General features: G+C 39.8%; 1 protein-coding gene across 5 annotated transcripts in view; it reads right to left on the reverse strand.

Annotated features, from left to right (window-relative positions):
* SPATS2 (spermatogenesis associated serine rich 2) overlaps positions 1-25,130 on the reverse strand; it is a 168,901-nt gene that overhangs the window by 124,302 nt on the left and 19,469 nt on the right. For 3 of the 5 annotated variants that reach the window (XM_061128477.1, XM_061128442.1, XM_061128468.1), the window contains exon 2: positions 25,045-25,110. The exons of the other annotated variants lie outside the window; for them this stretch is intronic. The gene's annotated coding sequence lies outside the window, so the exon portion shown is untranslated. The remainder of the gene's footprint in view (positions 1-25,044; positions 25,111-25,130) is intronic. 5 annotated transcript variants of the gene reach the window in all.

Below are 25,130 nucleotides of genomic sequence, written 5' to 3' on the forward strand. Positions count from 1 at the left end.
GTACCTCATTAAGCTGAACATGCACAATCCTGAGACCCATAAACTCTACTCACTTCAACACTGTTTGTAATGGTTAAAAACTGCTAACAACAAGCAACATTAACAATTGTTTAACATTATTAAGCAAATGAATTTTTAAATGTATAGCCACAAAACTAAACACTTGCAGAAAACTTAAACTAGAGTTACATTTAAACAAGGGACACACATAGGATCGCTCTGTGTTATTTCTTACAACTGCATGTGAATCTAGAATTATCTCAAGACCAAAGGCTAACTTTAAAAAAAAAAAAGGAAAACAATGGCATGATCAAAGTAGTTTCAGGATGATGCTATCTTATGAACAGAGTCAAGAGATATAGGAAAGAAGATCACATAGTTACTTGTAGGATATTGTCAAGATCCTTACACTTCTTTTGGGTGGTGAGTTTGCAGGTGCTTACTGCATAATTAATAATAACTAATTAAAGGCAAAAGTAAAAAAAAAACTCAAAAACCATGCTAAGCAAGAAAGGCAAATTGCTGGGTACTCTTTTGCCTCCTTCTGATGCCTATGTCAGAAGCTTTCTCTATCTCTTTTATACTTTAATAAAACTTTATTACACAAAAGCTCTGAGCGATCCAGCCTCGTCTCTGGCCCCGGATTGAATTCATCTCCTCCAGAGGCCAAGAATCCCGCGTCTCATCGTTCAGTAACAAACTTTCATCTTGGGGGCTCGTCCGGGATCCTTCAGGACAAGATGGGCCTGATAATCTATGTGAACCTACTTCTGCTGACTCCAGAAATCCTGAGTCTGCCGTTTGATCCTCAAGACAATGCCTTCCTGTCTTGGGCTCACTCCTATGATGCATTCCACAATCGGTCTAACTGCTGGGTCTGCGGAGCACTCCCCTCTTCATCAGCGGAAGGCTTCCTGTGGTGGACATCTCCACTTCAAGGAAAAGACTTTCTCCAAGTCTGCGAATACCTTCAACAATCACATGAGATGCCTCTTCTTAAACTGATGACATCTAACAACCTTAAGATGGACTGATGTAACTATGGACATAATGTGACTTTTCATTTTGATTTTAACTTGGTTTAATGACTATTTTGCCTTACATCTGTAACTGTATAATGGGGTTTTCTAACCGTCTAAAAGCTTTTAATTTACAAATAGTTGTCCAAGCTCCTATGAGTGCCACAGCCTCCTCCAACTATTACTTGGAGCCCCTGGATCAGACATCCTCACTATGAGGATTAGGAGAATATGTTGCCTCACCAATTTAGGGACAACGCCCCTTGTCAGCTCAGAAGCAGTTATGGAAAGAGAACGACGCCCCTTTTCCCTAGGCAACATAATTCTCCTAAAAGAAAAGGGGGGAATGAGAGAGTCATTTCCTAGGCAGGTTGATAAGAAGTCTAGGGGTCCCCAAGGAGAGAGAGGTCTGGGATATTCAAGGAGGAAGAAAGGACAAACTTTTTTACTTTTTTTCCTCTACATTCCTTAGGATTATATAACAATAATGTATCCTGTCTGAGGACAGTCTTTGGATTAAACCCTCTGGCTAATTCTGTTATCTTAAAACATAAATTATGGGAGTAGGTCTGGTGAGGTCTTTACAACCTCCAGACATTCTTTGGATTCATTGGAGAGTATATAACTCCATTGCTAACACTAGCAAGGGGGTACTCTTTTGCCCCCTTCTGATGCCTATGTCAGAAGCTTTCTCTATCTCCTTTATACTTTAATAAAACTTTATTACACACACACACAAAAAAAAGAAAGGCAAATTGCTATTTTTACGAAGCTTAAATAAAATACTGTTTTTCTTCAATCTAAGAAGTCACAATTAAAACACATCATTATCTTACAAACCATTAAGAAAAAACTTTGCCAATTAAACACTAAGCAACTGTAAAACAGGCTTCCTGGGTACTCAGCTGGTAAAGAATCCACCTGCAATGCAGGAGACCCTGGTTCAATTCCTGGTTTGGGAAGTTCCCCTGGAGAAGGGACAGAATATCCACTTCAGTATTCTCGGGCTTCCCAGGTGGCTCAGATTTAAACAATCTGCCTGCAGTGCAGGAGACCTGGGTTCGAAAGATCCCCTGGAGAAGGGCATGGAGTGGGCATGAACCCACTCCAGTATTCTTGCCTGGAGAATCCCCATGGACAGAGGAGCCTGGTGGGCTACAGTCCAAGAGGTCGCAAAGAGTCGGACGTGACTAAGCACAGCACAGCAACTGTAAAACACACCACAAATTCAGAGATTACATGAGAGGGATATGCATCTTGCAACCAACAGAATGCTCCTCTCTAGCTTGAGTATATATTCACAGTGAAAATTCTTAAAGAATGCAGGGGATTAATAGTCACTGAATATGTTATTGTGGTTACTTCTGGAGAAGAAAGGAGAATGACCTAATTGTCATGCTTTAAAAAAAAAAATCTGATGCCTAAATTGTAGTTTGTTAATACCATTTCCCAATAAGAGAAATCAGGAATCCTTAGAGAAATGGCTGATTCCATGATAATGGAAGGAAATAAACAATGAGCCTAGGATACTTCTTGTGACCAAAAGCAAGAAAGCTATCAAACACTATTGGGGTCTTACTATAAGGAGTCAACATAAGTGAGTTCCCACTTAGACTAAGATAGGACAATATCAACTACAACATGAATAATGTCTACAGTGCCTGAAACATATTAAATACATTAAAATCCATTAATTCCATAATCATGCTCTAAAACCAACAAAAAAACCTCACTGGTCACACTATTGAAGTTTAGTAGGGCACTAACTCATTTGACTATGCTAAATATTAATGAAGAGAAAAAAACAAAATATTTATTCTGCCTCTCCTGTATAAACCATATACTTCACAGTAATCAAAGAGTTAAAGAAGGAAAATTCTTCTTTATAGAAGGAGTCCAGCTAATTAATACAGAATAATAATAGCATTTAAAAACCACGATTTTGCAAGCCTTAAGAAAATAGATCTAAGCAACAATCATCAAAGACTGTTAAAACCATTAGCTGAAAGGCTAATGGAGAACTTTTTTTTTTAGAAAAGGACGGCTTGTGTTTATAGTACTCAAACCACTGATCATAAGAGGAGTAAGAAGGACAGATGAAACTAAAAAGTGAAAAAATGTCGGTAATCGCTAAAGTCAGATCAGGGTACATAGGAACTCATGATATTCTATCCACACGTGTGGAATGCTGAAAATTTCCACAACAAAAAAAGTCAATTAAAAAAAGATATGAAGCAAAATGGCATAATTACGATGAGACAAAGCACTGTGGCTAAGTACACAGGTGTTTTCATTATTCTCTATTTTTATCTGTGTATCTGAAATATTTCACAGTATGCAAGATTTAAGGTGAAACTATCAAACAATTAAGACTGGAGTAGAGAGAGGAATGGGATTTAAAGCATCCTAAGATTCTTGTATTGCTCAGGAAGGCAAAGAAACTAAGCATGTTAAAAACTTAAGGGTCAATTCCTAAAAAGAAAAATACATAGTGTTCAACTTGAAAAATCAGTAGAAGAAAAAAAGAACATACATGAGAATAAGAAACATGGCTTTAAAAAAAGATATAAACTAAAACGACATAAATAAATCTTAAACTATCAGTGAAAAGTGTAGTCACACAATTGTGTCCGACTCTTTGTGACCCCATGGACTGTAGCCTGCCAGGCTCCTCTGTCCATGGAATTCTCCAGGCAAGAACACTGGAGTGGGTTGCCATTCCCTTCTCCAGGGGATCTTTCCAACCCAGGGATCAAACCTGGGTCTCCCACATTACAGGCTGATTCTTTTCTGAGCCACCAGGGAAGCCCAAACTATCAGTAATCACAATAAAAATGAAAACACTAAACTTATCAAAAGACAGATTACCAGACTGATTTTTTTATATATACTTTTCAAAAAATTGGGGTGGGAGGAGACAGTTGATTTACAATGTTGTCAGACTGACTTTTTCAAACTCAACTATTTACAGATTACCAAGATACATTTAAAGCAAAGTGAGCCAGAAAGGTAGAAAAATCTAAAGGAAAATTAAAATATACACTATACAAATAGTAATCAAAAGAAATATCAGTATTATTTATTAATAATATTAATATTAGATAATGAGATTTAAAGCAAAAGTCATTAATAAGCAGTTATCAAGAGAGAGCTCACAGGATTCATTAAAACAGTCCCCTTTACCCTTGGAATGAGACACTCCTCCCCACCATGGATAGATATTTAAGAGGGTCCGAGTACTTGGAAGAAAAATGACCTTCCTTAGATCTGGCCACTTGCAACAACACGGATGAACCTGCAGGACGTTATGCTAAGTGAAATAAGGCAGACACAGAAAGAAAAAAACTGCATTATCTCACTATATAGAATCTAAAAGTGTCAAATACTTAGAAGCAGAGTAGAACGGTGGTTATGAGGGGCAGGGAGGCGGGGGGAAAAGGGGAGATGACGGTGAAAAAGTACAAAGCTGAAGTTATGTAGGATGAATAAGTCTAGAGATGTAACATACATCATAGTGAATACAGTCAGTAATACTGTATTGGACACTGAACATACGCTAACGATTTCAGGCACTCGCATCACCAAAAAAACGGTAGCTATGTGAGAAAATATGTTAATTAGCCTGATTATAGTAATCAATTCACCATAATATACCATATATATATGCATATCAAAATATCCTGTTGTACAAAACTAATTGAAAATTTAAAAGAATTCCCTTCCCCAGGATCCAGGACTCCTTGCCCTCCCAACAGCCACACCCTCACCTCCTGGATCTATCTGTTTGCTATCTACCAGGCCTAATCTTTTCATGTTCTTTATCTGTTTATGTTGTTCATCAAAAGAAGCCTCAGATTTCCAGACCTCTCATCTTCCATGTTCTAATCCTCACAGTTAGTTCTACACGTTCCCTGCTCTCTCCCATGTGCCACTGGACCCTCTCCAAATTCTGATACCTTCCACTGTGCCCTCCATTTCCAACCTCTACTCTGAACCCTTCGACTTATTCTAATGGAAACCTCATTCTCCTCTGAGGCTGTACTTCCCTCACAGCCCTCAGTAGTGAAAGTTATCTTCCCCACACCTCTCACAGAACTGGACTTTGGGGTGAGGAGTGCCATCCTTGCTCCTCACTGATCTCCTTCCCTCTTTCCTAAAAAAATCTCTACTTTGAATATCATGTGAAAACATAACCCATTACCAGGTTGTGATGGTTAACATTATGTGTCAACTCAACTGGATCACAGGGTGTCCAGGTATTTGGCTAAATTATCTTATCTGGGTATGTCTGAGAGGGTGTTTTCAAATGAGATTAGCACTGAATCAGCAGACTGAATAAAGCAGGTGATCATCCAATCCACTGAAGTACCAAATAAAAAGAAAAAGGCAGAGGAAGGGAGAATTCATTCTCTCTCTCCCTCTCCCTCCCTGCCTGACTGCTTGAGCTGAGCTATCAATCTTCTACTTTTGGACTCAGACTTAACTTTATCGGTGTTCCTTATTTTACACTACTGGCTTCCTTCCCTGAGTACCCAGCTTACAGCCCCCAGACTCTCAGCCCCCATAACTGCACAAGCCAATTCTTATAATAAACCTTATTCTAGATAAATACAGATATATGTACTGATTCTTTTCCTCTGGAAAACTATTACATTGTGACTCTCTACAATACTGTTCCTAAGTCTCAGTGATTTCAATTTCACACTGATAACCTAACACTCATCTCTCTGAATTCTTATCTCACTTCTCTTAATTTCATGCTTCCAATGATCTTGTCCTTCACCTACACAGCCTACAACAATGCCTCCACAATCTCAATTTTTATATCCCACTCTCTGACCACCACCTACTTTCTTTATAGCTCCATCTCTCACCGACTCAGATTCCATTATCTTTTGATCCCACCACAACCTTCAATTAATTGATTGTACCATCTTTTCACCACCTCTTGGCAACTTCACCCCCCATTCCCTCCTAACTTGGTTTAAATTTCACACTGTATTATCACAATCACTCTCTTGCATATATTTTCTATTGCCTTGACCCTCTCATGTTCTGTTCTACGATCTTGGAAAAAACCTGTCTCTAGTTAAATCCACCCCAAATGTACAACGCTGCAGGTGAAAGTCGCTGAAAGAAAAAAACCATATTGACTAATCTCACTCTAAATTCATGACCACAAACCTCGACAGGCCCTTAACGCCACCAACAATACTACAGTATTTCCCTGGGGCAGCCACTCTCACCCTCTCCCCGTCAAGTTCATACCTTCTCCATTCTCTACAAACCACCATTCACGTCCTCTGTCTCTAGGCTGAGCACTTTGATTCCTTACTCACTGAGAATATTAAAACAACAGAAGAAAACTTTCACAAACTCCTATTGCCAAAGCAATCCACCTACTTGATGGTGTGCTTGAGATATATATTTTGAAGATGAAAGCAATAAGAACTGGAGAAGGATCTGATGTGAGGTATGGGGAAGAGAAAGGAATCAAAGATGACTTTCTCAACAAGGCTTTCCCTTACCACTTCTCTGCCTCAGTCTCTCAGCTGCACTCGCTCTCTCTCTCACAAACACACAAGCACACAGTCACATGCTCACACAGCGTCCCTGTCTCCTTTCCTGTTTTTTGTTTTGTTTTTTCCAATACCAGTTAACCATTAACTGAAATACTAAACATTTCACTCCTCTGCTTGATATCTGCCTTCTTCTACCAGAGTATAAACTACATGCAGGCAAAGATTTTTAAGGTTAGTTCACTACTGCAGACCAGAAAAATAGTAGGAACTCAATAATATTTTGTTAAAAAAATGAACGGTTTCTGGCATGAGCAAATGGTTGAATGGTGGTGTCATTTACACAGAAAAAGAGTATCTTATTGAGGGAAGAACCAGTCTTTACACAAAGGAGCTTATACTCTAGTGAGAGAAAGACACTGAAACATACATTTACAACAAATTAGGATTCTATGATTTGTCAAATCTACGATTAACAGCAAAATTGAAGAATATTCTATGATCCTATTTTGATCAAAATGTATGCTTTTACATATACATACACACTTGTATAGGCATGTTTGTATGTATACTTGCACACACAACACATACATATATGTTTCGGCAACTATACAGAAAAAGTTCTGGAAGGATAAAATACCAAACCGTTAGCCTGTGGGGCAACAAAAGTACTATGTATGGGAAATGAGACTGAAGAAAGGGTCAAGAGACTTTCACTTTTCACTTTATATATGTTTTGCAATAAGCATATCTCATCTTCCCTAGTGGCTCATATGGTAAAGAATCTGCTGGCAATGCAAGAGACCTGGGTCAGGAAGATCCCCTGGAGTAGGAAATGGCAACCCATTCCAATATGTTTGCCTGGAGAATTCCATGGACAGAGGAGCCTGGTGAGCTACAGTCCATGGGGTCACACAGAATCAGACACAACTGAGTGACTAACACACACATATTCATATTTCTCTTATAAAGATGAAAAAAGAAAAAAATTCCTTCCTAAAAGGAAAAAAAATTATTTAATGGAAGATTAATATCCAGAGCATAAAAAACTTCTATACAACAAATTTTAAAATGCGAAAGTATATAAAAAGTCATTTTACAAAGAAATATAGTCAATAAACATACACAGCACACTCAACATCATGTTTAATAAAGAAAAACAAAAACACTTTTATTTCATCAGATAATAGCAAATATTGTAATTGTGTAGGTTCGTTATCTACAACTACTGGTTGGAGTGCAAACTGCTACTATTTTTTAAAGTTTAGTGAGCAAAAGAGTAAATAATGTTATAATCCAAAGAATAATAAATACCCAAGAGTCCACAGTGTGTAAATAATAAATTATTAAATAAATAAGTGGGGGACAAGTACAAGCCTCTTTACAGAAAAATTCTAATTAATAAATGTAGAAGTAATGAGAGAAGTAGAAAATAACCATTAAGATACCACAGTAATAACTGCTACATACAAAATCTATTGATGAATGCTAAAGTTAACAGGTGAACTTTTGGGACTTCCCTGATGGCCCAGTGGCTAAGACTCTGCACTCCCAATGCCAGGGGCCGGGGTTTGATCCCTGGATGGGGAACTAGATCCCACATGCTGCAGCTAGGGGTTCATATGTCTCAACTAAAGATCTCGCCGGCTGCAACTAAGATCTAGTGCAGCTAAATAAATAATAAATATTAAAAAAAAAAAAAAAAACAGGTGAACTTTTAAGAGAAACAGTGTATTTGCATAGCCTCAAAATATTGCCCTAAAATACTTACTGTGGGACTTCCCTGGTGGCTCAGTGGTAAAGAATCCTCCTGGCAATGCAGGAGATATGGGCTCGATCCCTGATCCAGGAAGATCCCACATGTCATGGAGTTCAACTAAGCCCATGGACCACAACTACTGAGCTTGTGCTCTAGAGCCCAGGAGCCTACTGAGCCCATGTGCCGAAACTACTGAAGCCCACATGCCTTAGAGCCCGTGCTCAGCAACAAAAGAAATCGCTGTAAAGAAAAGCCTGCACGTGGCAATGAAACAGTAGCCCCCATTCTCAGCAACTAGAGAAAAGCCCACGCGGCAAATAAGACCCAGCACAGCCATAACAAATAAATAAATGTAGTTAAAAAAAAATTTTACTGTGGAGGTTTAAACACATGCCCAAATTCTTTGAGACTTCTCCAGGAGGGAGAAGTTAACTCCCCTCTCCATGAGTGTGGATTGGACTTGGTGACTCACCTTTAACACAATACGGAAATAGAAAAGCAGAAATCAGTGAAGAAACCCAGCAGACACCACCTCAGTGAAGTCATGAAGGTGAACACTGCCAGTACTGACACGTCGGTATCATCAACCCCCACATATAACACTGAGAAGGGCACATCCGTTCTGTGGTATTCTTCCCCCCAAATCTATAACCTCTGTCTCGTCACAAGAAAGCATCGAACAAACCTACAACTGACCAGTGCTCTTCAAAAGTGTCAAGGCAGTGATAAAGATAAGGAGGAAAACTGTCACAGATGGGAGAACACTAGAGAAATGATGGCTAATTGCAATGTGGGATCCTGAACTGGACTCAATGACTTTTTAGAATATAAATAGAAAAACTGAGTCCAAATAAAGTCTAAAGTTTAATACTACTATACCAATGTTAATTTCTCAGTTTTCATAAATACACTACAGTTATGGAAGATGTTGACAGTAGGAGAAACTAGAGAAAGGGGATATAAGAACTCTATCTACTATCTTTATTCTTCTGTAAATATAAAATTATTTCAAAATAAAAAAATGTTTTCTAAAAAAAAGCAAGTTGGCAAGATTCACTAAAATTTTTCACATGGACCACAACCTTGTCTAACTCAACGAAACTATGAGCCATGCCATACAGGGCCATCAACATGGATGGGTCATGGTGGAGAGTTCTGACAAAACGTGGTTCACTAGAGAAGGGAATGGAAAACCATTCAGTATTCTTGTCTTGAGAAACCTAAGAACAGTATGAAAAGGCAAAAAGTATGACACTGAAAGATGAACCCCCCCAGGTTGGCAGGTGCCCAACATGCTACAGGAGAAGAGCAGAGAAACAGCTCCAGAAGTAATGAAGAGGGTGAGTCAAAGCAGAAACAATGCCCAGTTGTGGATGTGTCTGGTGGTGAAATTAAAGTCCGATGCTGTGAAGAACAATATTGCATAGGAACCTGGAATGTTAGATCCATAAATCGAGGTAAATTACAAGTGGTCAAACAGGAGATGGCAACAATGAACATGGACATTTTAGGAATCAGTGAACTAAAATGGACCAGAATGGGCGAATTAATTCAGATGACCATTATATCTACCAATGTGGGCAAAGAGTCCTTAGAAGAAATGAAGTAGCCCTCATATTCAACAAAAGAGTCCAAAATGCAGTACTTGGGAGCAATCTCAAAAACAACAGAATCATCTCTGTTCATTTCCAAAGCAAGCCATTCAATATCACAGGAATCCAAGTCTATGCCCCAACCAGTAATGCTGGAGAAGCTAAACAGTTCAAAGAAGACCTACAAGACCTTCTAGAACTAACACGCAAAAAAAGATGTCCTTTTCATCACAGGGGACTGGAATGTAGGAAGTCAAGAGATACCTGGAGTAACAGGCAAATTTGGTCTTGGAATAAAAAATGAAGCAGAGCAAACGCTAACAGAGTTTTACCAAGAGAACACACTGGTCATAGCAAACACCCTCTTCCAACAACACAAGAGATGACTCTACACATGGAAATCACCAGATGGTCAATATCAAAATCAGATTAATTATAATCTTTGCAGCTAAAGATGGAGAAGCTCTATACAGTCAGCAAAAATAAGACCGAGAGCTAACTGTGGCTCAGATCATGAACTCCTAATTCCAAAATTCAGACTTAAACTGAAGAAAGTAGGGAAAACCTCTAGGCCATTAAGGTATGACCTAAATCAAATCCCTTCTGATTATACAGTATAAGAGACAAATAGATTCAAGGGATTAGATCTGATAGAGTGCCTGAAGAACTATGGACAGAGTTTGGTGACACTGTACAGGAGGAGATATCAAGACCATCTCCAAGGAAAAGAAAAGCAAAATGGCAAAACGGTTGTCTGAGGAGGCCTTGAAAATAGCTGAGAAAAGAAGAGAAGCTAAAAGGCAAAGGAGAAAAGGAAAAATATACCCATCTGAATGCAGAATTCCAAGAATACCAAGGAGAGAAAAGAAAGCCTTCCTCAGCAATCAATGTAAAGAAATAGAGGAAAACAAGAGTGGGAAAGACTAGAGATATCATCAAGAAAATCAGAGATACCAAGGGAACATTTCATGCAAAGATGGGCACAATAAAGGACAGAAATGGTATGGACCTAACAGAAGCAGAAGATATTAAGAAGAGGTGGCAAGAATACACAGAAGAACTATACAAAAAAGATCTTCATGACCCAGATAACCATGATGGTGTGATCACTCACCTAGAGTCAGACATTCTGGAATGCCAAGTCAAGTGGGCCTTAGGAAACATCACTATGAACAAAGCCAGTGTAAGTGATCGAACTCCAGCTGAGCTATTTCAAATCCTAAACGACGATGCTGTGAAAATGCTGCACTCAATATGTCAGCAAATTTGGAAAACTCAACAGTGGCCACAGGACTGGAAAAGGTTAGTTTTCTTCCAATCCCAAAGAAAGGCAATGCCAAAGAATGTTCAAACTATCGCACAACTGCACTCATTTCACATGCTAGCAAAGTAATGCTCAAAATTTTCCAAGCTAGGCTTCAACAGTATGTGAAACAAGAACTTCCAGGTGTTCAAGCTGGCTTTAGAAAAGACAGAGAAACCAGAAATCAAAATTGCCAACATCTACCGGATCACAGAAAAAGCAAGGGAATTCCAGAAAAACATCTACTTCTGACTCATTGACTACACTAAAGCCTTTGACTGTGTGGATCACAACAAACTGTGGAAAATTCTTAAACAGACAGGAACACCAGACCACTTTACCTGCCTCCTGAGAAACCTGTATGCAGGTCAAGAAGCAACAGTTAGAACCGGACATGGGACAGACTGGTTCCAAATGTGGAAAGGAGTATGTTAAGGCTTTGTACTGTCACCCTGCTTATTTAACTTATATGCAGAGTTCAGTTCAGTTGCTCAGTCGTGTCCAACTCTTTGCGACCCTATGGACTGCAGCACACCAGGCTTCCCTGTCCATAACCAACTCCCAGAGCTTGCTTAAACTCACGTCCATTGAGTCAGTGAAGCCACCCAACCATGTCAACTTCTGTCGTCCCCTTCTCCTCCTCCTCCCTTCAGTCTTTCTCAGCATCAGGGTCTTTTCCAGTGAGTCAGTTCTTCGCATCAAGTGGCCAAAGTATTGGAGTTTCAGCTTCAGCATCAGTCCTCCTAGTGAATATTCAGGATCGGTTTCCTTTAGAATTGACAAGTTGGATCTCCTTGCAGTCCAAGGGACTCTCAAGAGTCTTCTCCAACACCACAATTCAAAAGAATCAATTCTTCGGCACTCAGCTTTCTGTATAGTCCAACTCCCACATCCATACAGGACTACTGGAAAAACCATAGCTTTGACTAGACGGACCTTTGTTGGCCAAGTAATGGCTCTGCTTTTTAATACACTGTCTAAGTTGGTCATAGCTTTTCTTCCAAGAAACAAGTGTCTTTTAATTTTGTGGCCACAGTCATCATCTGCAGTGATTTTGGAGCCCAAGAAAATAAAGTCTATCACTGTTTCCGTTGTTTCCCCAGCTATTTTCCCTGAAGTGATGGGACCGGATGCCATGATCTTAGTTTTCTGAATGGTGAGTTTTAAGACAGCTTTTTCACTCTCCTCTTTCACTTTCAAGAGGCTCTTTAGTTCCTCTTTGCTTTCTGCCATAAGGGTGGTGTCATCTCCGTATCTGAGGTTACTGATATTTCTCCCGGCAATCTTGATTTTAGCTTGTGCTTCATCCAGCCCGGCATTTCTCTGCGTAAGAGTACATCATGAGAAATGCCAGGCTGGATGAAGCACCAGCTGGAATCAAGACTGCTGGGAGAAATATCAGTAACCTCAGATATGCAGATGACACCACCCTTATGGCAGAAAGCAAAGAGGAACTAAAGAGCCTCTTGATGAAGATGAAAGAGGTGAAAAAGCTGGCTTAAAACTCACCATTCAGAAAACTAAGATCATGGCATCCGGTCCCATCATTTCATGGCAAATAGCTGGGAAACAATGGAAACAGTGACAGACTTTATTTTCTTGGGCTCCAAAATCACTGCAGATGATGACTGCGGCCACAAAATCAAAAGACACTTGTTTCTTGGAAAAAAAGCTATGACCAACTTAGTGTATTAAAAAGCTGAGACAGGGCTTCCCTCATGGCTCAGTGGGAAAGAATCCGTCTACCACTGCAGGAGACACGGGTTCAATTCCTGATCTGGGAAGATCCCACATGCCGCAGAGCAGCTAAGCCTGCGCGCCACAACTACTGAGCCTCTGCTCTAGAGCCCAGGAGCCACAACTACTGAAGCCCATGCACCCTAGAGCCTGTGCTCTGCAAGAGAAACCACTGCAATGAGAAGCCGTCACACTGCAACTAGAGAGTAGCTCCTGCTCTCTGCAACTAGAGAAAAGCCCGAGTAACAACAAAGTCCCAGCACAGCCAAAAATAAATAAATTTTTTTAATTATTAAAAAAAAAAAAAAAGCTGAGACATTACTTTGCCAACAAAGATCCATCTAGTCAAAGTTATGGTTTTTCCAGTAGTCATTTATGGATGTTAGAGTTGGACTATAAAGAAAGCTGAGCACTGAAGAATTGATGCTTTTGAACTGTGATGTTGAAGAAGACTCCTGAGAGTCCACCGGACTGCAAGATCAAACCAGTCAATTCGAAAGGAAATCAATCCTGAGTATTCATTAGAAAGGCTAATGAAGCTAAAGCTCCAATATTTTGTCCACCTGATGGAAAGAGCCGACTCATTGCAAAAGACCCTGATGCTGCAAAAGACTGAGGAAAGAGCAGAAGGGGACGACAGAGGACAAGATGGTTGGATGGCATCACTGACTCAATGGACATGAGTTTGAGCAAGCTCTGGGAGATGGTGAAAGACAGGGAAGCCTGGAGTGCTGCAGTCCATGGGGTCACAAAGAGTCGGATGTGACTGAGTGACTGAACACCACCACCACCAAGGCTTTTAGAATAATATACCCTTTTACTTAGCAATCCACTTCTAGAACCTAGAAAAACACTCATATATGTCCCACAAGAGGCCTGTTAAAAAAAAAAAGTACTCGCTGTGACTTCTCTGGTGGTCCAGTATTAAGAATCTGTTTTCCAATGCAAGGGACATGTTTCAATCCCTAGTCAGGGACCTAAGATCCCACATGCTGTGGGGCAACTAAGCCCGCATGCCACAATTACTGAGTCCACTTGCTCTGGAGCCTGCGGCACATCTAGAGAGAAGCCCCAGCACCACAATGAAAGATCCCCGTGTGCTGCAACTAGGACCTGACGCAGTCAAATAAATACTTTTTTTTTTTTTAAAGTATTCACTGAAGCGCTGTTAGAAACTACAACAGATAGATGCATACAGGTATCTATATACCTCCAGAGATAGCTATAGGTATACATATATTTCCATCAATTGGGAAATGGTTAAAAAAAAACAGCATATGTATATTATGGAATGAACATCATGCAGAGGTTAAAAGAATAAAATGGATCTGTACATACTGATGTGAAAAAAAATCTCCAAAACATGTTAAGAGGAAGATATTGAATAGTATATAAAATATCATAAAATAACCATACAAAAAATATTTTATAGATGTATGTAAATATAAGCGGAATAATCTGAAAGGGTTCACACTAGGGTAATAACAGGATTAACTCTGGAGAGAGGAATGTTACTGTGGAGGAGAGTTATTACTGGGAAGGACAAGGATTAAGGATCAAGGTAAAGGAACTCTTTCACTCTACATATTTCTATAGTGCGTGAATTTTTCAATATTTATAAATTACTTTGCAGTAAAAAATAAGGAAAAAGTGAGCCTTTCACACACTATAAAAATTCTTATATCAGCAAAGAATAACCCTGGAAGGACAAACTTCCAGGAAGTACTACCCACAGCTTTCTTCAGGGAAGAGAACTGGAAAAACTATTTTTGCCATTTACTTCTGAACTCTTTAATTTTGTGCATGCACTGATTTTACCATGTGGATGCACTGATTTTTTAAAATTTAATGTGCATTTTGTAAGTACAGGGCTTCCCTGGTGGCCCAGACGGTAAAGAATCTGCCTGCAAGGTGGGAGACTTGGGTTCGATCCCTGGGTCAAGAAGATCCTCTCAAAGAGGGCATGGCAACCCACTCCAGTATTCTTGCCTGGAGAATCCCTATGGACAGAGGAGCCTAGCAGGTTCCAGTCCATGGGGTCACAGAGAGTTGGGTATCACTGACTAAGCACAGCACACATGATAAAAGTGCTATTCTGAAAGTACGTTACAGATTTAAAAGCCCAACAGAAAAGTGTTTGATTTGCCTAAAAGACTTCAGAAAGGCAAGAGTTCCTCCCAACAGACTTACTACAAGGCATTCCAGGCAGAATTCAGGGGAATTCAGGTAATGGGCCAAGACACAGAGGCATCACAAAAGATAGGAGGGTTCAGAGATGAGGCCTAAAGAATAAAGCATGGGACTATAGGACGGATTTGAATAATCGCCACTTCCTGAAAGTGTACACTCTTTTGCCTTTTTCAAGAAAATAATCAAGTTTTGACTTACACACAGTATGTTCTGCCTAAAGCAACTACCCCTACTCCACATCATGATATAATGAAATGAGTACATCTATCCACAAACCTGGCAAATACATTCATCGGTTCTAGATGGATATACCAACCACAGGGTAAGATTCTAAATTAATAATTATTTTTATCTCCTATTCTATCTATCTTCTTCTTTTGACCACCCCATAAAGCCAAGCGGCAATATGCATAAAAACAATGATACACCAACTGCATACCACTCAGTATAAAAGGTAAGATACCCTGACCCAGTTTCCAAAAAATTTTGATTACAGCATTTATAACAAATGTCTTATAAAGGGTAGAATGAAGAAGAATTATCTAAATCTGAGCTATAACTTACCCGGTCGCTCAACAATAAAGAATCCTCCTACCAATGCAGGAGACTCAAGAGACAAGGGTTGGATCCTGGGGTTGGTAAGATCCCCTGGAAAAAGGAATGGCTACCCACTTCAGAATTCTTGCTTGGAGAACTCCATGGACAGAGGGGCAGAAGAGGTTGATGGGCTACATACAGTCCATGGGGTCTCAAAGAATCAGACAGGAATGAACAACTAACACCCTGTAACTAGATGACATTTATGCTTTATGTCTGTGTGTGTTTAGTCACTCAGTCGTATCCAACTCTTTGCAGCCCCTTGGACTATAGCCCACCAGACTACACTGTCCATGGAATTTCTCAGGGAAGAATACTGTAGCGGGTTGCCTTTTCCTACTACAGATCTTCCCAACTCAGAGATCAAACCCATGTCTCTGGCATCTCCTGCATTGGCAGGCAGGTTCTTTACCACTGATCTACCTGGGAAGCCCAAAGCTTTATATTAATTGTTGCTGTTCAGTCACCAAGTCTTGCCCCACTCTGCAACCCCATGGACTAAGGCACACCAGGCTTCCTGATCACTTCACTATCTCCCAGAGTTTGCTCAAACTCATGTCCATGAGTCAGTGATGCCATCCAACCATCTCATCCTCTGTCATTCTCTTCCTCTTGCCCTTAATCTTTCCAGCATCAGGGTCTTTTCGAATGAGTCGATTTTTCGCATCAGGTGGCCAAAGTACTGGAGCTTCAGCATCAGTCTTTCTAATGAATACTAAGGATTGATTTCTTCTAGGATTGACTGGTTTGATCTCCTTGCTGTCCAAGGGACTCTCAAGAGTCTTCCGCAGCACCACAATCCAAAAGCATCAATTCTTCGGCACTGGTCCAATTCTTCTTTATGATCCAACTCTCACATCCCTACATGACTACTGGAGAAAACATAGCTTTGACTACACAGACCTTTGTTCACAAAGTGATGTTTCTGCTTTTTAATATGCTGGCTAGGTTTGTCATAGCTTTTCTTCCAAGGAGCAAGCATCTTTTAATTTTGTGGCTGCAGTCACCATCTGCAGTGATTTTGGAGCCCCCAAAAATAAAATCTGTCACTGCTTCTACTTTTCCCCCAGCTATTTACATGAAGTGATGGGACTGGATGCCACGATCTTAGTATTTTAAATGTTGAATTTTAAGCCAGCTTTTCACTCTCTTTCATCTTCATCAAGAGGCTCTTTAGTTCCTCTTTGCTTTCTGCCGTAAGAGTGCATATCTGCATATCTGAGATTATTGACATTTCTCCTGGTAATCTTGATTCCAGCTTGTGAGTCTTTTAGCCTGGCATTTTGCATGATGTACTCTGCATATGGGCTTCCCAGGTGGCACTAGTAGTAAAGAACTCGCCTTACAATGCAAAGGATGTAAGAAACACAGGTTCAATCTCTGGGTTAGGAAGATCCCCAGGAGGGCATGGCAACCCACTCCAGTATTCTTGCCTACAGAATCCCATGGACAGGGGAGCCTGGTGAGCTACAGTCCATAGGTTGCAAAGAGTTGGGACACAACTGAAGTGACTTAGCACGCATGCGAGAGTTCTGCATATAAATTAAATAGGCGGGGTGAAAATAGGTGGGACAATATACTACCTTGTACTCCTTTCTCAATTCTGAACCAATCCATTGTTCCATCTTTGGTTCTAACTGTTGCTTCTTGTTCTACATGCAGGTTTCTGAGGACACAAATAAGGTGCTCTGGTATTCCCATCTCTTTTAAGAATTTTTCAGTTTGTTATGATCTACAGTCAAAAGCTTCAGTGTAGTCAGAAGCAGATTTTTTTTTTTGGAATTCCCTTGCCTTTTCTATGATCCAGTAGATGTTGGCAATTTGATCTCTGGTTCTTCTGCCTTTTCTAAATCCAGCTTGAACATCTGGAAGTTCTTGGTTCACATACTATTGAAGCCTAGCTTGAAGGATTTTGAGTATTACCTTGCTAGCATGTGCAATGAGCACAACTGTATGGTAGTTTGAACATTCTTTGGCATTGCCTTTCTTTGGGACTGGAATGAAAACTGACCTTTCCCAGTACTGTGGCCACTGCTGAGTTCATATTTGCTGGCATAATGAGCGCAGCACTTTAACAGCATCATCTTTTAAGATTTGAAATAGCTCAACTGGAATTCCATCACCTACACTAGCTCTGTTCACAGTGATGCTTCCTAAGGCTCACTTGACTTCACACTCCAGGATGTCTGGTTCTAGGTGAGTGACCACACCATCATGGTTCTCCAGACCATTAAGACCATAGTTCTTCTGTGTATTCTTGCCATGTCTTCTTAATCTTTCCTGCTTCTGCTAGGTCCTTGCTGTTTCTATCTTTTATTTTGCTCATCTTTGCACGAAATGTTCCCTTGGTATCTCCAATTTTCTTGAAGAGATCTCTAGTCTTCCCCATTCTATTGTTTTCCTCTATTTATTCGCATGGTTCCTTTAAGAAGGCTTTCTTCTCTCTCTTTGCTATTCTCTGGAACTCTGTATTTAGTTGGGTGTATCTTTCCCTTTCTCCTTTGCCTTTAGCTTCTCTTCTTTACTCAGCTATTTGTAAGCCCCTCTCAGACAACCACTTTGCCTTCCTGCATTTCTTTCTCCTGGGGATAGTTTTGGTCACCACCTCCTGTACAATGTTACAAACTCCCATCCACAGTTCTTCAGGCACTCTGTCTACCAGATCTAATCCCTTGAATCAACTTGTCACCTCCACTGTATAATCATAAGGGATTTGATTTAGTTCACACCTGAATGGTCTGCAGTCCACGGTTAGAAGAGTCGGACACGACTGAGTGACTGAACACCACCGCCACTACCTGAATGGTCTAACAGTTTTCTCTACTTTCTTCAATTTAAGCCTGAATTTTGCAAAAGGAGCTGACGATCTGAGCCACAATGAGCTTCAGGTCTTGTTTTTGCTGACTACAAAGAGCTTCTCCTTCTTCGGCTGCAAAGGATATATCAATCTGATTTCAGTATTGGCCATCTGGTAATGTCCATGTATAGAGTCGTCTCTTGTGTTGTTGGAAGAGTGTGTCTGCTATGACCATTGTGTTCTCTTGACAAAACTGTAAGCCTTTGCCCTGCTTCATTTTGTATTCTAAGGCCAAACTTGACTGTTACTCTAAGTATCTCCTGACTTCCTACTTTTGCATTCCAATACCTAATGATGAAAACAATATATTTTTTTGGTGTTAGTTCCAAAAAGTCTTGTAGGTCATCATAGAACCATTTAATTTCAGCTTCTTCAGCATCAGTGGTTGGGGCACAGATTTGAATTACTGTGATGCTGAATGGTTTGCCTTGGAAATGAACTGAGATCATTTTGTTTTTTCTGAGATTGCACCCAAGTACTGCATTTAGGACTCTTTTGTTGACTAAGAAGTTCTTAGGAACAAACTAAACATTAACGAAACACTGATTTCTGCCAAAGATAAACTGATTTTATGCACATATCTCCCTAATTTCTTGATTTGGGCGCGTCGATCCAAAGTAAATTATCAACACTACCACAGTCTAACTTTTATTGACAGCAAATGATAGGTTGTTTTTTTTTTTGCCTGTCCACTCCTATTTGGAAAAGCTATGCAACATTTCCTTCCAACTCAGGTCACATGTACCAAAAATAATTATAATATTAAGTGCCTACTATGTGCACTCACTGATCTAAGCGTTACATAACTATTAAAAATCAACAGTCATAACTCAACAAAAAGACAATCTAGTTTAAAACCAGGCAAAGGACTTAAATAGACATTTCTCCAAAGAAGATACACAAAAGACCAATAAGCGCATGAAAAGATATTAAACATCACCAGTCATTAGTAAGGAAATGCAAATAAAATTCACAATACCATTTCATACCTACAAAGATGGCTATAATCAAAGAAAAAAGGAAAATAACAAGTATCAGCAAAGATGCAGAGAAACTGGAACCCTTGTGCACTGTTGGTGAGAATGTAAAATAGTATAGCCACTGTGGAAAACAGTATGGCAGTTACCCAAAAAGAAATCTACATGATTCAGCAATTCCACCCTCAGGAATAAACCCAAAAGAATTGAAAACAGGGATTCAAACAAAAAATGGTACAAGAATGTTCAAAGCAGCATTACTCATAACAGTCAAAAGGCAGAAATGAAACAACTGCCCATCAACAGAAAAATGGATAAACAAAATATGATATATCTACACAATGGGATAGTATTCAGCTACAAAAATGAATGAAGTACTGACACACGGTACAACATGGATGAACCTCAAAAACACTATATTACATCAAAGAAGCCAGACACAAAAAATCACATATTACATGATTCCTTTTACTTGAAATATCCAGAACAGGTAAATTTGCAGAGATTGGTGGTTAACAAAGACGGGGCGGGGGGTTGGGGGGAAGAATGAGGAGAGACTGCATAATGGGTATGTGGCCTCCTCTGGGGTTGATGTAACAGTTCTGGAATTATATGCAGTGATAATTGTACAACACAGTGAATTTATTAAATACCACTGAATTGTATGCTTTAAAAGAGTTAATTTTATGCATTGTGGATTTCATTTCAGAAAAAAAAAAAAAAATCCAATAGTCCTGACAATCCTGTGCAGATTCAGAAACACAGACAACAGGCTCAGAGAAATTACTTGACCAAATCCACAGAGGGAGTACTAGACAGAACAGCAGAGATTCAGAGCCAGATTTCTGCTCTTTTTTCTTAATATTGATAGAAAGTAGGAGCTTCATAGCCCTTTTCCCCATCAAATAAAATTTTATGCCAGGGACTTTCCTGGTGGTCCAGTGGTTAAGAATCTGCCTGCCAATGCAGGGGACATGGGTTGGATCCCCGATCTGGGAAGCTTCCACATGCCACAGGGCAACTAAGCCTGTGCACCACAACTACTGAAGTTCACGTGCCTTAGAGCCTGTGCTCCACAACAGGAGAAGCCACTGCAACAAGAAGCACGTGCATCGCAACTAGAGAGTAAGCTTCACTCACTGTAACAGGAGAATAACATCACATAACAATATTGCGTAGTCTAACTTATTGCATCATCGTAACATTATGGGCTGGCAGACAAATGACAAATGTCAAACAACTTTTAAAAGATCTTCAAGGAATTCCTTGGCAGTTAACTAGACAGGACTCAGCTCTTTCACTGCTAGGGCTGGAGTTCGAGCCCTGGTCAGGGAACTATGATCCTGAAAGCCTTGTGGCATGGCAAAAAAATTAAAAACAAAAAAAGACCTCCATAAAATACAAGCTTTGAATAGTGAAAGAGGTGAAAATAATTACCCAACAAAGCTTTGTTTAAAGTACTGTCAACTTAACAAAGAAATTAGATAGTCTTCTCAAGAAACCGAGTGTGTACTGACTGGTAAGATATAACAAATCATCAAGTTTGCATCTGAGTTAAATGGCTGACTCAGTCTTTGGTGGTTCTGTACCACAGTACCACCTTATAGGACCACTGAGGTCCTATAACACCTTAATTTCCTGTCATTCCATCATAGTTATAAATAAGCTTCACTGTTCCCATCAAATGTGAGGAAGCCTCTAATGATGAGATCCTTATCCTGAAAGCTTGTGCAGGACATGCAGGTAGGTTATGATGGCAATTTACTTTATATAAAGATATAAGAGGTTATTAACCAAAGTCAGAGAGAGTCACTTCCACCACACACTAGCGCACATTTTTAATCAATGTCAGTAGAAAACACCAAGAAGAGCCAGCAGTGGGCTGACCACACTGCATGTTGTAATCAGAGACTAAGTAGATAATTTAAAGTACTGCTCTACTGGGCTTTCCAGCTGGCTCAGTGGTAAAGAACTTGCCTGCCGATGCAGGAGACGAGGGTTCGATCCCTGGGTCAGGAAGATCCCCTGGAGGAGGAAATGGTTACCCACTCCAGTATTCTTGCCTGGAAAACCCCATGGAAAGAGGGCTGGTGGGCTGCAGTTCACGGAGTTGCAAACAGTTGGACACAACTTAGTGACTGAGCACACAGGCATTGCTCTACTACTGATGGTAACCTTAAACAGAAGCAAATCATTTGCTACTGGACAGATCACACGTATTCAAGAGAGGAAAGACTGTAGGTTTTACAAACAGGTCTCTCCAGTTTTATACAGCTCAATAAGAAGTAACATCATCGGCAGCATCTTCAAGTACAAAAGCTATCTTCACTTATCTAACATGACCCAACTATAATCATATAATGGTTTCATCACAAACCTCCTTCTCCTCAATCCCAACACCCTTTAACCAACTCTAAAGAACACACAGACACAAACACACACTCCACAACTAGTAATCATGTCATTTTGCTAATTAAGTAATATAAAAAAATCCTAACCAACAATCCAAGGTTGTCATTTAGGGTTTGCACTGGTAAGAATTGCTGTGTAACTCCTAACCACAAATTAGTCAGAGGACAATGACTGCAGAGGCCTTAAGCTGGTGGTTATGTTCTCAGATCCTACAGAATATTTTAAGGCCTGGGGCTGCTGCAGAGTCAATGCAGAAGATACATGTATATTTCAGCAACCCACCACAATCAGCCACCATGGTAAATCTAAACATGAAGAGTAAATGCTGGCCTCTGGCCAATCCTTATATCCAGCAACCTAAAGATAAAGTGTTTGGATATTTAAAGTTAATATCCAAAACTTTAAAATCTTTTGGAGATATTTCAGAACCAACACACCACATCCAAGGTAAGTATAAACTCACTAAGATTCCGAAAGAGGCTCCCAGAAAATGGCATGTAAGCCTGAAGTCCCTTTGTAATCCAATAATCTCAAGAATCAAGATGCAGGCATAATTAACCTCCTTGTGACAATTAGAAAAAATGAAATTGGAGGTTAGACCCATCCTAAGAAACAGTTCACTGTCAGCCTGCAGCTATTTCAATCTACTATATCTGGTACTATGTGACAACTCTCTCTCTCTCAAATATATAAAGGGAGGGAGAGAAAATCGACTCAAACAGTACTTCCTGTATTACAGCTACCTTCCTGAAATATTTAAAGCATATAGTAGGCACTCAAACTCTTTTCAATTAATAAAGGATATAAAAGGTAAGCAATAACCAGTAGCTCATACATGTCCCTTGGACAGCAAGATCAAACCAGTCAATCCTAAAGGAAATCAATCCTGAATATTCACTGGAAGGACTGATGCTGAAGCTCCAACACTTTGGCCACCTAATGCAAAGAGCCAACTCACTGGAAAAGATTCTGATGCTGGGAAAGACTGAGGGCAGGAGGAGAAGGAGGTGACAGAGGATGAGATGGCATCACTGACTCAATGGACACGAGTTTGAGCAAACTCTAGGAGATGGTGAAGGACAGGGAAACCTGGCGTGCTGCAGTCCACGTGGTCGCAAAGAGTTGGATATGACTGAGTGACTGAACAACAACATACATATAAAATATTCTGAAATGAAAAAAGCATCCTGAAAAAAAAAAAAGCACCCTAAATTTTTCAACCAAAGGCAGCAAAGTGAACTGAAGATGATCTACACTACTGACACATTTTTCTTTTTCAATATTTATTTTTATTTTGGCTGCACCAGGTTGCAGCATGCGGGATCTTTAGTTATGGCATGTGAGCTCTTAGCTGCAGTATGTAGGATCTAGTTCCCTGACCAGGGGTCAAACCTGGGTCCCCAGCATTGGGAGTGTGGAGTCTTAGCCATCGGACCACCAGGGAAGTACCAGATTTTTCAAATATGTACACAAATAAGATTCTTAAGATGATCATCCACAGTTATAGGTATGACTGAAAAAATCTGTGTATAACAAATGGTCTCTTCCACACTGGATATATTTCATACTTTAAAACAGAAACTCCTATTTTCTTCATCAACTAAAGCTCCTACAAGATTTTCAAAAGTACTTTTATTGCTAACTTGAACTCTATTTTAAGGTGCTTGCTAGATGTCTTGATATATATATATAATTAGACAGAAGCTAAGAGAGAGCCATAAAAACTGGACAAATCATTTCCTGTGCAAGTGTCCTGCAAACTGGACATAAAAAGTCAGTAGAGGAAACTGCAGCCCTCAAATACAAGGTCAAGGACTACCTTCAGGTGAACAAACAATAAAATCATCATTTAAAAGTAACCAAACTTGGGCTTCCCTGGATGCTCAGGGAAGGTAAAAAATCCACCTGCCAATGCAGGAAATACGATTCTATCCCTGGTCAGGGATGATCCCATATGCCTCGGAGCAACAAAGCCCGTCGGCCACAACTACTGAGCCTGTGATCTTGAGCCCAGGAGCCACAACTACTGAGCCCAGGTGCTACATCTACTGAAGTTCACATGCCTAGAGCCTGTGTTCCGCAACAAAAGAAGCCAAAATAATGAGAAGCCCCAGCACTGCAACTAGAGAGTAGACCCTGATCCGTGCAACCAGAGAAAAGCCCATGCAGCAACGAAGACCCTGCACTGCCAAAAAAATAAATAAATAAGATTATATATAAAAAAGTAACCAAACTGCCACAAAAACTTAAACATAGGATAATCATATGAACAGATATTGAACAGGTATTTGGACACTAATGTTCACAGCAGCATTACTCACAATAGCCAAAAGGTGGAATCAACCTGTGTCCAGTTATAGATGAATGAATAAATGAAATGTGGTATATGCATAATATGATGGAATATTACTCAGTTCTAAAAAGGAATGAACTTCTGACAAGGATAAAACACTGATGAACCTTGAAGACAACGTGCTAAGTGAAATAAGCCAGACACAAATGGACAAATACTACATACTTCCACTTATGTGCAGTACCTAGAATAATCATACTCCTAGAGACAGAAAAGTACAATAGTGATTGCCAGGAGCTGGGGAAAAAGAAGAATGAGGAGTCATTCTTTAACAGGAATTTTGGTTTGGGATGATAAGAATGTTCTGGAGTTGGATGGTGATGATGGTTTCACAGCAGTATGAATGGATTTAATGCCACTGAACTGTACACTTGAAAAAGTAGTTTAAATGATGTTACATATATCTTACCACAATTTTTTTAAAGTAACCAAGCAAGAATGATGATCAAATCTTTGAGGCAAAAACATCAAGAAAAGTGGTAAGAGTCTGCAATAGGCATGCTTCACTGTCATCCTCCGAGCCTAGATGACCTGCCTGAAAGTCAAGACCTCAGAACAGGAGGGACGGACATGGCATTGTCATACACTACAGATTTATATATCGGTATCATATCACTGGCATATGATAGGAAGATATATTAGAAGGTGAACTACATTCTATAGGACATTTGTTAAATAATGAATGGGCTCCCCTTCCCAATATTTAAATCAGAAAAATATAAGCTTTACCTTTCAGTCTCCAATGTAAGCAGCAAGACAATCAGTTTTACTTCTAACAAAGCAGCATAGTGGATCCTAAAGAGTGAGTTTAATTT

The sequence above is a fragment of the Dama dama genome, chromosome 3 (genome assembly GCF_033118175.1).
Source record: "Dama dama isolate Ldn47 chromosome 3, ASM3311817v1, whole genome shotgun sequence".
Taxonomy (NCBI): Eukaryota; Metazoa; Chordata; class Mammalia; order Artiodactyla; family Cervidae; genus Dama; species Dama dama.